Here is a 12,306-nt window from a genome sequence, read left to right on the forward strand (position 1 = left end):
ATACCTTCTGTCCAATCCCCTAGCGTACCGTATACCACCACCTGATACCTTCTGTCCAATCCCCCAGCGTACCGTATACCACCACCTGATACCTTCTGTCCAAACGCTCAGCGTACCGTATACCGCTACCTTCTGTCCAACCCTGACCTGCTACCTTCTGTCCAATCCCCTAGCGTACCGTATACCACCACCTGATACCTTCTGTCCAATCCCCCAGCGTACCGTATACCACCACCTGATACCTTCTGTCCAATCCCCTAGCGTACCGTATACCACCACCTGATACCTTCTGTCCAATCCCCTAGCGTACCGTATACCACCACCTGATACCTTCTGTCCAATCCCCTAGCGTACCGTATACCACCACCTGATACCTTCTGTCCAATCCCAGCGTACCGTATACCACCACCTGATACCTTCTGTCCAATCCCCCAGCGTACCGTATACCACCACCTGATACCTTCTGTCCAATCCCCTAGCGTACCGTATACCACCAGCTGATACCTTCTGTCCAATCCCCTAATGTACCGTATACCACCACCTGATACCTTCTGTCCAATCCCCTAGCGTACCGTATACCACCACCTGATACCTTCTGTCCAATCACCTAGCGTACCGTATACCACCACCTGATACCTTCTGTCCAATCCCCTAGCGTACCGTATACCACCACCTGATACCTTCTGTCCAATCCCCTAGCGTACCGTATACCACCACCTGATACCTTCTGTCCAATCCCCAGCGTACCGTATACCACCACCTGATACCTTCTGTCCAATCCCTAGCGCACCGTATACCACCACCTGATACCTTCTGTCCAATCCCCCAGCGTACCGTATACCACCACCTGATACCTTCTGTCCAATCCCCCAGCGTACCGTATACCACCACCTGATACCTTCTGTCCAATCCCCCAGCGTACCGTATACCACCACCTGATACCTTCTGTCCAATCCCCAGCGTACCGTATACCACCACCTGATACCTTCTGTCCAATCCCCCAGCGTACCGTATACCACCACCTGATACCTTCTGTCCAATCCCCCAGCGTACCGTATACCACCACCTGATACCTTCTGTCCAATCCCCTAGCGTACCGTATACCACCACCTGATACCTTCTGTCCAATCCCCTAGCGTACCGTATACCACCACCTGATACCTTCTGTCCAATCCCCCAGCGTACCGTATACCACCACCTGATACCTTCTGTCCAATCCCCTAGCGTACCGTATACCACCACCTGATACCTTCTGTCCAATCCCTAGCGTATCGTATACCACCACCTGATACCTTCTGTCCAATCCCTAGCGTACCGTATACCACCACCTGATACCTTCTGTCCAATCCCCTAGCGCACCGTATACCACCACCTTACCTTCTGTCCAATCCCCCAGCGTACCGTATACCACCACCTGATACCTTCTGTCCAAACCCCAGCGTACCGTATACCACCACCTGATACCTTCTGTCCAATCCCTAGCGTACCGTATACCACCACCTGATACCTTCTGTCCAATCCCCTAGCGTACCGTATACCACCACCTGATACCTTCTGTCCAATCCCCCAGCATACCGTATACCACCACCTGATACCTTCTGTCCAATCCCCCAGCGTACCGTATACCACCACCTGATACCTTCTGTCCAATCCCCTAGCGTACCGTATACCACCACCTGATACCTTCTGTCCAATCCCCTAGCGTACCGTATACCACCACCTGATACCTTCTGTCCAATCCCCTAGCGTACCGTATACCACCACCTGATACCTTCTGTCCAATCCCCTACCTTCTGTCCAATCCCCAGCGTACCGTATACCACCACCTAATACCTTCTGTCCAATCCCCCAGCGTACCGTATACCGCTACCTTCTGTCCAATCCCCTAGCGTACCATATACCACCACCTGATACCTTCTGTCCAATCCCCCAGCGTACCGTATAACACCACCTGATACCTTCTGTCCAATCCCCTAGCGTACCGTATACCACCACCTGATACCTTCTGTCCAATCCCCTAGCGTACCGTATACCACCACCTGATACCTTCTGTCCAATCCCCCAGCGTACCGTATACCACCACCTGATACCTTCTGTCCAATCCCCTAGCGTACCGTATACCACCACCTGATACCTTCTGTCCAATCCCCTAGCGTACCGTATACCACCACCTGATACCTTCTGTCCAATCCCCTAGCGTACCGTATACCACCACCTGATACCTTCTGTCCAATCCCCTAGCGTACCGTATACCACCACCTGATACCTTCTGTCCAATCCCCCAGCGTACCGTATACCACCACCTGATACCTTCTGTCCAAACGCTCAGCGTACCGTATACCGCTACCTTCTGTCCAATCCCCCAGCGTACCGTATACCGCTACCTTCTGTCCAATCCCCTAGCGTACCGTATACCACCACCTGATACCTTCTGTCCAATCCCCCAGCGTACCGTATACCGCTACCTTCTGTCCAATCCCCCAGCGTACCGTACACCCTTCTGTCCAGGCCACTCACCCCTCGGACCACCTCCCCGATCATCCCCAACCAGTTTCCGCTCTCGTCCTGTTGCCCGTACTTTCCATCCTTCACCAGGTGCACGGTGTACTTGAAGTCCAACCGTTTGGCAATCTCCGCTAGCAGGTCAATGCAGTACCCCTCCAGCTCAGACCCTTGGGTCATAGTGTATGGTTCTTGCTGGTGGGAGTGAATCCAACAAGTGGATCATATTTTAAAACATGCACACTAGCATAGAGTTACATACAGTTATTAGAGTGGCTCTGTCGTAGACCCTCATAAGACAAGAATATGCTGATAACGGCAGCTATCTTGGTCAGGGATACATACAAATGAGTCTAATTGACCAAGATGGCTGTATTCACACCACTGTATCCTCTGAAATAACACAGAGATGCAATACTAATGTCCTACCATTGTTCCTTTAAATTTGAAAGACAGTGTTCTATTTAATTCTATGTATAGCAGTATATCAACTGTCGTGTCATGTTACAATATTGAGCGCATAACGACATGGGGACTGGCCACGAATGGCTCCCTAAAATGGTGGAATCTAGTGTATGATGTCATGCGAGATCTAGACTGAACAAAAATATAAATGCAACATGCAACCATTTCAATGATTTTACTGCGTTACAGTTCATATAAGGAAATCAGTAAATGTAAATAAATTCATTGGGCCCTAATCTATGGATTTCACATGACTGGGGCAAGTGTGCAGCCAATCAGAATTTGTTTTTTTCCCCACAAATTGGCTTTATTACAGACAGAAATACTTCTCAGATTCATCAGCTGTCCGGGGTGGCTGGTCTCAAACCCATGAATGCACCTTATCAACATTTCTGGTATCTTTTATTTCATCTCATGAACCCAACACTTTACAAGTTGCGTTTATATTTTTTGTTCAGTGTATGATCAGCTGCTTTTACACAGCCATCCTGAGAACCCAATTCTGTCCACACTCGCATGTCAGATTTGCGCATTCACACAGCTGTGTCCTCTGAAATAGCACACAGATGCAATACTAATTTCCTGCCATTGTTCCCTAAAATGTTGGGGTGGTTGTCATGGTAATGGCAGGTAAACTGAGCGTCCAGACTGAGGTCAGATAAGCAACGTCATAATCTTATCAGGATTGAGAACCACATGAATGTGGAATAAAATCGGAACTCAAAAGATCTGAATCTATGTGTTTTTTCTATTTAAACATTTTGGGGAAGACTAATAGGTATCAGACCTTTCAATACATCGGAATTGGGCTGCCTGTGTAAACGCAGCCACAGTGTTGTACCAACACGTGTACCCAATTAAAAGGAATTTGATCAGGAGTCATAATGAAATATGAAAATGAGTGTGTTTGCTGTCAGATATGATATGCATAACCAACTAATTTAAAAAACAATGATTGTGATAAGTATTAGCGTGAGGTATATATAATATCTTACCAATATAGTGGTGACGGATAACACCGGGGGCCCTGGAACGACAAAAACAAAACATGAAAATCCCCGCACACTGCTCTTCAGCGTGTCTGGGTAAATATATGAGAGAATGCCAAGAATGTGCAATCATCAAGGTAAAGGGAGGCTATTTGAAGAATCTCAAATATAACATTATTTTTGATTTGTTTAATTAACACTTTTTTGGTTACTACACGATTCCATATGTCATTTCATAGTTTTGATGTCTTCACTATTATTCTACAATGAAAAACCTTTGAATGTGTAGGTGTGTCCAAACTTTTGACCGGTACTGTACATGTATGTACATGAAATTAGTTGCAAAATGAATATGAAAGATAATCAAGACGTTGACAAGGTTAATAATTATGATTTTTAATTCAAATAATAATTGTGTCCTTCAAAATTAGCTTTCGTCAAAGATTCAGCAATTACAGCCTTTCAGACCTTTGGCATCTAGTTGTTAATTTGTTGAGGTCATCTGAAGAGATTTCAACCGATGCTTGTTGGATTGGCTTGATGGGCACTTCTTACGTACCATACGGTCAAGCTGCTCCCACAACAGCTCAATAGGGTTGAGATCCAGTGACTGTACTGGCCACTCCATTATAGACAAAATACCAGCTGACTAAATAGTTCTTGCATAGTTTGGAGCTGTGCTTTGGGTCATTGTCCTGTTGTAGGAGGAAACAATTAAGCACCGTGCACTGGGCGTTGCAAAAAGGAGCGATAGCTTTCCTTCTTCAATATCCCTTTTACTCGGTACAAATCTCCCACTTTACCACCACCAAAGCACCCCCAGACCATCCCATTGCCTCCACCATGCTTGACAGATGGCTTCAAGCACCCCCAGACCATCCCATTGCCTCCACCATGCTTGACAGATGGCATCAAGCACCCCCAGACCATCCCATTGCCTCCACCATGCTTGACAGATGGCTTCAAGCACCCCCAGACCATCCCATTGCCTCCACCATGCTTGACAGATGGCATCAAGCACCCCCAGACCATCACATTGCCTCCACCATGCTTGACAGATGGCTTCAAGCACTCCTCCAGCATCTTTTCTTTTTTTCTGTCTCACAAATATTCTTCTTTGTGATCTCAACACCTCAAACTTAGATTTGTCTGGCCATAACACTTTTTTCCGATCTTGCTCTGTCTAGTGTCTGTGTTCTTTCGCCCATCTTAATTTTTTATTGTAATTGGCCAGTCTGAGATATGGCTTTTTCTTTGCCACTCTGCCTAGAAGGCCAGCATCCCAGAGAATCTTCTTCACTGTTAACATTGAGACTGGTGTTTTGCGGGTAATATTTAATGAAGCTGCCAGTTGAGGACTTGTGAGGGGTCTGTTTCTCAAACTAGACACTCTAATGTACTTGACAGTTTGTGCTGTCCTGTGACGGGAGTAGTACACAGCGTTGTACGAGATCCTCAGTTTCTTGGCAATTTTCACTTGGAATAGCCTTCATTTCTCAGAACAAAAATAGATGGATGAGTTTCAGAAGACAGTTCTTTGTTTCTGGCCATTTTGAGCCTGTAATCGAACCCACAAATGCTGATGCGCCAGATACTCAACTAGTCTAAAGAAGGCCAGTTTTATTGTTTCTTTAATTAGCACAACAGTTTGCAGCTGTGCTAACAATTGCAAAAGTATTTTCTAATGATCAATTAGCCTTTCAAAATGATAAACTTGGGTTAGCTAACACAACATGCCATTGGAACACAGGAGTGATGGACGCTGATAATGGGCCTCTGTACGCCTATGTAGATATTCCATTTAAAAAAATATATATTTTTTTAAATCAGCCTTTTCCAGCTGCAATAGCAGCATGTCGACACTATATTTCTGATCAATTTGATGTTATTTCAATAGACAAAAAAAGTGTTTTTCTTTTAAAAACAAGGACTTTTCTAAGTGACCCCAAACTTTTAACGGTAGTATTAAAATATACTCATCAAAAAAAGAAACGTCCTCTCACTGTCAACAGACTACTTTCTCTTCCATTTTGGGGGCAATGCAGGGGGACAGTAATGGGGTACCCACCCTGCTCTGCCCTAAATACATGTTCTGGCACCAACCCCCCTTCCAACCACTCCACCAGAAAAGGGGAAGTCACCCTTTCCAATCCCCCTCCCTCTTTTAGACATTATGCATGGCATTCAAACTTGTTTTCCTTGCCGTCGATTGACTGTGACCAATGCCATTTCAGCGTGTCCGCTTCAGGACCTAACAAGCCCTGCCAAAGTTGGAGGCGGGGAAGCGGAGGTGCCGGCGCAGTCGGGGTACTCCCTTGGTATCACATGGTGTCAGTGACACACTGACACACATCAACAGTAATTTGTAAAAAAAGACCACTGGCATCGACCTACAAGCCCACGGAGATGCCGGTCATTTCGCGGGCTTGCCCCGAGCCATTGACTTCAAGCTCAATTGATTTATTATACTCTTTTGTTGGCCGTGGCATCCTCTCAGATGACTTGTGAGAAATGGTCGGCTGCCAGATCGGCTCCCTGGCACTTTGAACGCGGTTCCAGCCGTCCAGCTTTGGTCAATGGGAAGAGTCAGATGTCGAGACACTAACCATTTTGGGGTGCCTTCCCACAGGCTAAAACATGCTGGGATGCTGGAGGACTTTCAAAGGCTGGTTCTATTAAAGCTGCACTGCTCTAGAAGAGACTATTGCCTGTCACAGCAGTATGTTTTCTAAATGTATTCACTTCATTCAACATTTTCCCCCCAATTTCCTATAAATAACCTAAGATGGTTCAGAGGCGTCTTGACTACTTAGAAAACCACTAGGGGTCACTATAGTAAAATGGTTAACAAGTACCCTGCACAGTAGCAGGGAAAGGGGATACCTAGGCAGTTGTGCAACTGAATGTCTTCCACATTTAACCCAACCCCTCTGAATCAGAGGAAGTGATTCTGGGAGATTTTGTTGTTTTTAATAAGGGACTCAGCCTGGTCTCATTGACTAGAAATGACATAGTAAATGTACATCTTGGGACACTCAAATTAGTATGATATGTTAAGGCTATTTAGCAACTTTTCCACTACTTAGCATGTTAGCCAACCCTTCCCCTAACTCTTTAACCTAATTCCTAAACTTAACACTAACCTGGCTAACATTAGCAAGTTAACCACCAAGCTAACATTAGCCACAAATGAGAATTTGTGACATATCATTTGTGTTACAAATTCGTAACAAATTGCCCCCAACCACAGATATAGGATCTAACGATAGGATTGTTACCAATACCTGACACTGGATTTATGGCTATAGTAGCAGATTTACTGAGAATACCTGTTCCTAGGAACACCTGCTCCTTCCATGACAGACTGACCAGGTGAAAGCTATGATCCCTCATTGATGTCACTTACTAAAACACTTCAATCAGTGTAGATGAAGGGGAGGAGATGAAGGGGAGGATTTTTAAGCATTGAGACATGGAATGTGTGCCATTCAGAGGGTGAATGGGCAAGACAAAATATTTAAGTGCCTTTTAATGGGGTATGGTAGTAGGTGCCAGGCGCACTGGTTTGAGTCAAGAACTGCAACGCTTCTGGGTTTTTCACACTCAACAGTTTCCCGTGTGTATCAATAATGGTCCACCAAAGGGCATCCAGCCAACTAGACACAGATGTGGGAAGCAATGGAGTCAACATGGGCCAGCATCCCTGTGGAACGCTTTTGACACCTTGTACTCCAGGCCCTGACGAATTGAGGCTGTTCTGAGGGCAAATGGGGAATCAACTGAATATTAGGAAGGTGCTCCTAATGTTTCGTACACTCAGTGTATACCATGTGATATATTTATATTTACCTGCAGTGCAAACAGATAGCAGTGCCACCACACACACAACCAATCCAATAAACGCTTTCATGTCGTCACCTTCTGAACCTGAGAATTAAAAGGTGAAAGCATTTCAGTGACAAAGTTCAAATGTATAATAGATTTTTACATAATGTAATTTGTTGATTAGAAGCTCATTCATTTCAGGTTGTATCAACAGATATGAGTGTAATAAAAACTTGAATAGAAGCTGTGTGTCAAATTAATTTAAGAAAACTGACCATTTCTCTAGAAATAATAATGATGTGTCCAGAGGTCAAATGGGATATATATAGTAAAATATATACAGTACCAGTCAAACATTTGGACACAACTACTCATTCAAGGGTTTTTCTTTACTTGTACTATTTTTTACATTGCATAGTGAAGACATCACAACTATGAAATAACACATATGGAATCATGTAGGAACTAAAAAGTGTTAAACAAATCAAAATATGTTTTATATTTGAGATTCTTCAAAGTAGCCACCCTTTGCCTTGATGACAGCTTTGCACTCTTGGCATTCTCTCAACCAGCTTCATGAGGAATGCTTTCCCAACAGTCTTGAAGGAGTTCCCACACATGCAGAGCACTTGTTGGCTGCTTTTCTTTCACTCTGCAGTCCTACTCATCCCAAACCATAATGCAGCACTCCATCACTCTCCTTCTTGGTCAAATAGCTCAAACGCAATAAGAAAGAAATTCCACAAATGAACTTTTAACAAGGCACTCCTGTTAATTGAAATGCATCCCAGGTGACTACCTCATGAAGCTGGATGAGAGAATGCCAAGAGTGTGCAAAACTGTCAAGGCAAAGGGTTGCTACTTTAAAGAATCTAAACTATGTTTTCATTTGTTTAACTCTTTTTTGGTTACTACATGATTCCATATGTGTTATTTTATAGTGTTGATGTCTTCACTATTATTCTACAATGTAGAATATAGTAAAAAATACAAAATAAAAACCCTTGAATGAGTAGGTGTCCAGACTTTTGACTGATATGTATATATATTTATTTTATAAGATTGAAGGTAATATTGGCTCAGGTTATAGCAATCTGATTTCATTTAGGACTTTAACAAATACTTTTTTGCTAACCAAGGACAATGCTTTTTTTTGTGGGTTGGGACTCACTGACAGACCACACCTAGAGATTGGGTTGTAGTTACAACACATGGTTTGGTCTATCTGGTTCGTCACAAGGTTCAAATTCAACTTTATTTCTAATAAAAACATTGGATGTCCTACATCAGAATTTCACAATAAGTTCTAGTTTGGGGGTCATACTGCAAAGGAAATGTAATAGACCATGCCTCATCTCACGGCACATAAACCTCAACAATAAGGCACGAGGAGGTGTAGTACATGGCCAATATACCACAGCTAAGGGCTGAGAGCTAAGGGCACTAGAGCCGTAAAACATACTAATAATAATGTTTTGTCATCCCCATGGTATACGGTCGGATATACCACGGCTGTCAGCCAATCAGCATTCAGTGCTCGAACCACCAAGTTTCTAATTATTAATAGATGACACATGGAAGAGAAAGCTTCTAAATGTTTTTTTAGGAAGTACAACAGCAATAAGATGCTGTCATTCAAAATTCACTGTAAAAGTAAATAGTACTGTCTCAATAAACTAGAAAAAAGTCAAACAAGGATTCCTTTACCTTAGATGTTCCGTCCTACGTGGTAGAGAAGTGGAAGGATGGAAACGAAGTAGTGAATGAAGAGGGCCGGTTGGGAGCAGTTTAAGGAGGGGGGAGCAGATATCACACAACCCACATTTATAAAGGGGTTGGATATGGAAGGACGACAGCGAGTTGCATCCCAATAAATCTCTTCTTTCTTCCAAAGTGTGCACTTGTTCACTTCCCTTGGTACAAATGCTAGCTTAGCAGCTTTATAGAGTGCTACACATCAAGATGACCAGGAGAGACCCCCCCAACATCTCCATATGTAAGTCAATGTGTAACAATCCATATGAATAGGCATGTTGTCAGGTTACATAAGAGAGACCCCCCCAACATCTCCATATGTAAGTCAATGTGTAACAATCCATATGAATAGGCATGTTGTCAGGTTACATAAGAGACCCCCCCAACATCTCCCTATTTAAGTCCATGTATAACAAATCCAGTAATAACTGTACGTCTATTATCTGTAGACTCAACCCCGTCTGTACAAAGTGATCACATCAACTCAACCAAGCAGCAGGCCACTGTGACTGGTTCTCTTATTTGGAACTACAGGCTATGAGTCTTGGATTGGTGCACACTAGCAGCTTAGAATGATGCATATCAGGATGGCAAGGCTTGTTTTTGTCAGGTTACACAAGAGTCCCTCTCATCCTGCATTGTTGGCAGCCAATGGAACAGATACTGTTCCCAGAAATCAGGGGGGGGAAGAGTGGCGCAATGAGGGGCAGATTTCCGAATCCTTTGGGAATCATCAGGAGGTTGGAACCAGAGGGAAGATATGTGGTCACTGAAAACAAGTGTCCTATTCTTGAAGCTAAACCTAAAAGGAGTTATTTGCAGAAGAACAGTGCTAGAGAGGGAGAGATATCTGTTTGTAGAATAATTATTTTGAGGAAGTGGTCAGTTAGTGCAGAATAACAGATTTAAAACATCTTGATGCGGTAACAAGTTGTTTTTTCTGTCCTAGAAGTTCATTGGTAAAGAGCTGAATGAAGGTTCAACCTGTTTATTTTGGTATTGGGCAGAGTTAGCTTGTTTGGTTAGGTCATGTTAATCCCCTTGACAACATCCAAGAGACTTGAATTACTCCACTATTCAATAATCAGAGAAGTACTTATTAGGTACCCAAGCAGCCCGTTCAAATTAACTAAAGAGATTAACACAGGGCAATTAACTCATCTTTTACATGTTGTATACTTTGGAAGAACGCCTGGGACTCTGGCAACAGAAGGTGAAGTCATAGAGGAGTTCAGTCTTACAAACTTTATTTACTTAATTCCATACATCTCAATTTCTTCCAGAGAAATCCAAAAGTTGTGAGCTCGGAGTTATGGGGGGGGTTGGAGTTTGGTGTGAGGCATTCAAGCCCCGGTGACACCATCATTCCCTCAGTTCAGTAGTGACTCAAAAGGGCTCCAGATTGAACCATGACCAACCGACTTGATAAATACGGTTTGAAGAGGGGAGTCGAAGTGCCCTTGGAATCCTAATGAAGCAGTCTTTTGTGAAGCCTTTCCCAGTACAAAATAAGCGGCCTGGCTATAGCCGACAGTTCCACCAGAGGAGTCCGTTGCCTTGGCAATGCCAGACAACAAACAAAATGTTGATGGTCGACTGTTGTCCGTTGAGTGACAGGTCAGTAGAGCGAAAGTATAAGCAAGGCTTTAACCGTCTAAACACTATGCTTCTGGTGCCATATGTAGCATGGCCCGTTTCTCACCCTTTAGCAAGCAAGGCATTAGTTCCTGGATTACATTTGAAGTCTTTTGAAGGCCTTCAGAGGTTTATGAGCTTTAAGCCTTAAAAAGTTGTAGTTCAGTTAAAGTGTGACGACCACATTTTATCTTCCAAAATCTTGGGGTCGCAAATGTAATAGAAAGGATGACGTTTATTTTTTATAATATATTGGGCATGTATTGTGGACCGAGTCATTGTTCTGGAACATTTCTCCCCATCAGGGAGTGTGATGAACTACGCCAATGAGGTTGGGAGAGGTGATGGTTGGTCAACACAGTCCAGCCAGGCAGTTCATAATGAGGTTGGGAGAGGTGATGGTTGGTCAACACAGTCCAGGCAGGCAGTTCATAATGAGGTTGGGATAGGTGATGGTTGGTCAACACAGTCCAGCCAGGCAGTTCATAATGAGGTTGGGAGAGGTGATGGTTGGTCAACACAGTTCAGGCAGGCAGTTCATAATGAGGTTGGGAGAGGTGATGGTTGGTCAACACAGTCCAGGCAGGCAGTTCATAATGAGGTTGGGAGAGGTGATGGTTGGTCAACACAGTCCAGGCAGGCAGTTCATAATGAGGTTGGGAGAGGTGATGGTTGGTCAACACAGTCCAGGCAGGCAGTTCATAATGAGGTTGGGAGAGGTGATGGTTGGTCAACACAGTCCAGGCAGGCAGTTCATAATGAGGTTGGGATAGGTGATGGTTGGTCAACACAGTCCATGCAGGCTGTCAGTCTTCCCCGAGCACTTTTACATGGGGAAAGGGGGATACCTAGTCAGTTGTCCAACAATGTATTCAACTGAAATGCATCTTCCGCATTTAACCCGGGGGGGGGGGGGGGGTTCCATAATCGGCATCCACGTCTTCAGAGCCCGGGGAACAGTGGGTTAAACTGCCTTGCTCAGGGGCAGAACGACAGATTTTTACATTGTCAGCTCAGGGATTCGATCCATCAACAACACACATCGACTGTGCCGGTACCCCCTGTACATAGCCCCGCTATTGTTATTTACTGCTGCTCTTTAATCATTTGTTACTTTAATTCTTAAAGCATTGTT

General features: G+C 44.1%; 1 pseudogene; it reads right to left on the reverse strand.

Annotated features, from left to right (window-relative positions):
• The window catches only part of LOC115120110 (probable glutamate receptor), a 51,154-nt pseudogene extending 43,271 nt beyond the window's left edge, over positions 1 to 7,883 (reverse strand).
• Between the last annotated feature and the right edge of the window lie 4,423 nt (positions 7,884 to 12,306).

The sequence above is a fragment of the Oncorhynchus nerka genome, linkage group LG7 (genome assembly GCF_034236695.1).
Source record: "Oncorhynchus nerka isolate Pitt River linkage group LG7, Oner_Uvic_2.0, whole genome shotgun sequence".
Taxonomy (NCBI): Eukaryota; Metazoa; Chordata; class Actinopteri; order Salmoniformes; family Salmonidae; genus Oncorhynchus; species Oncorhynchus nerka.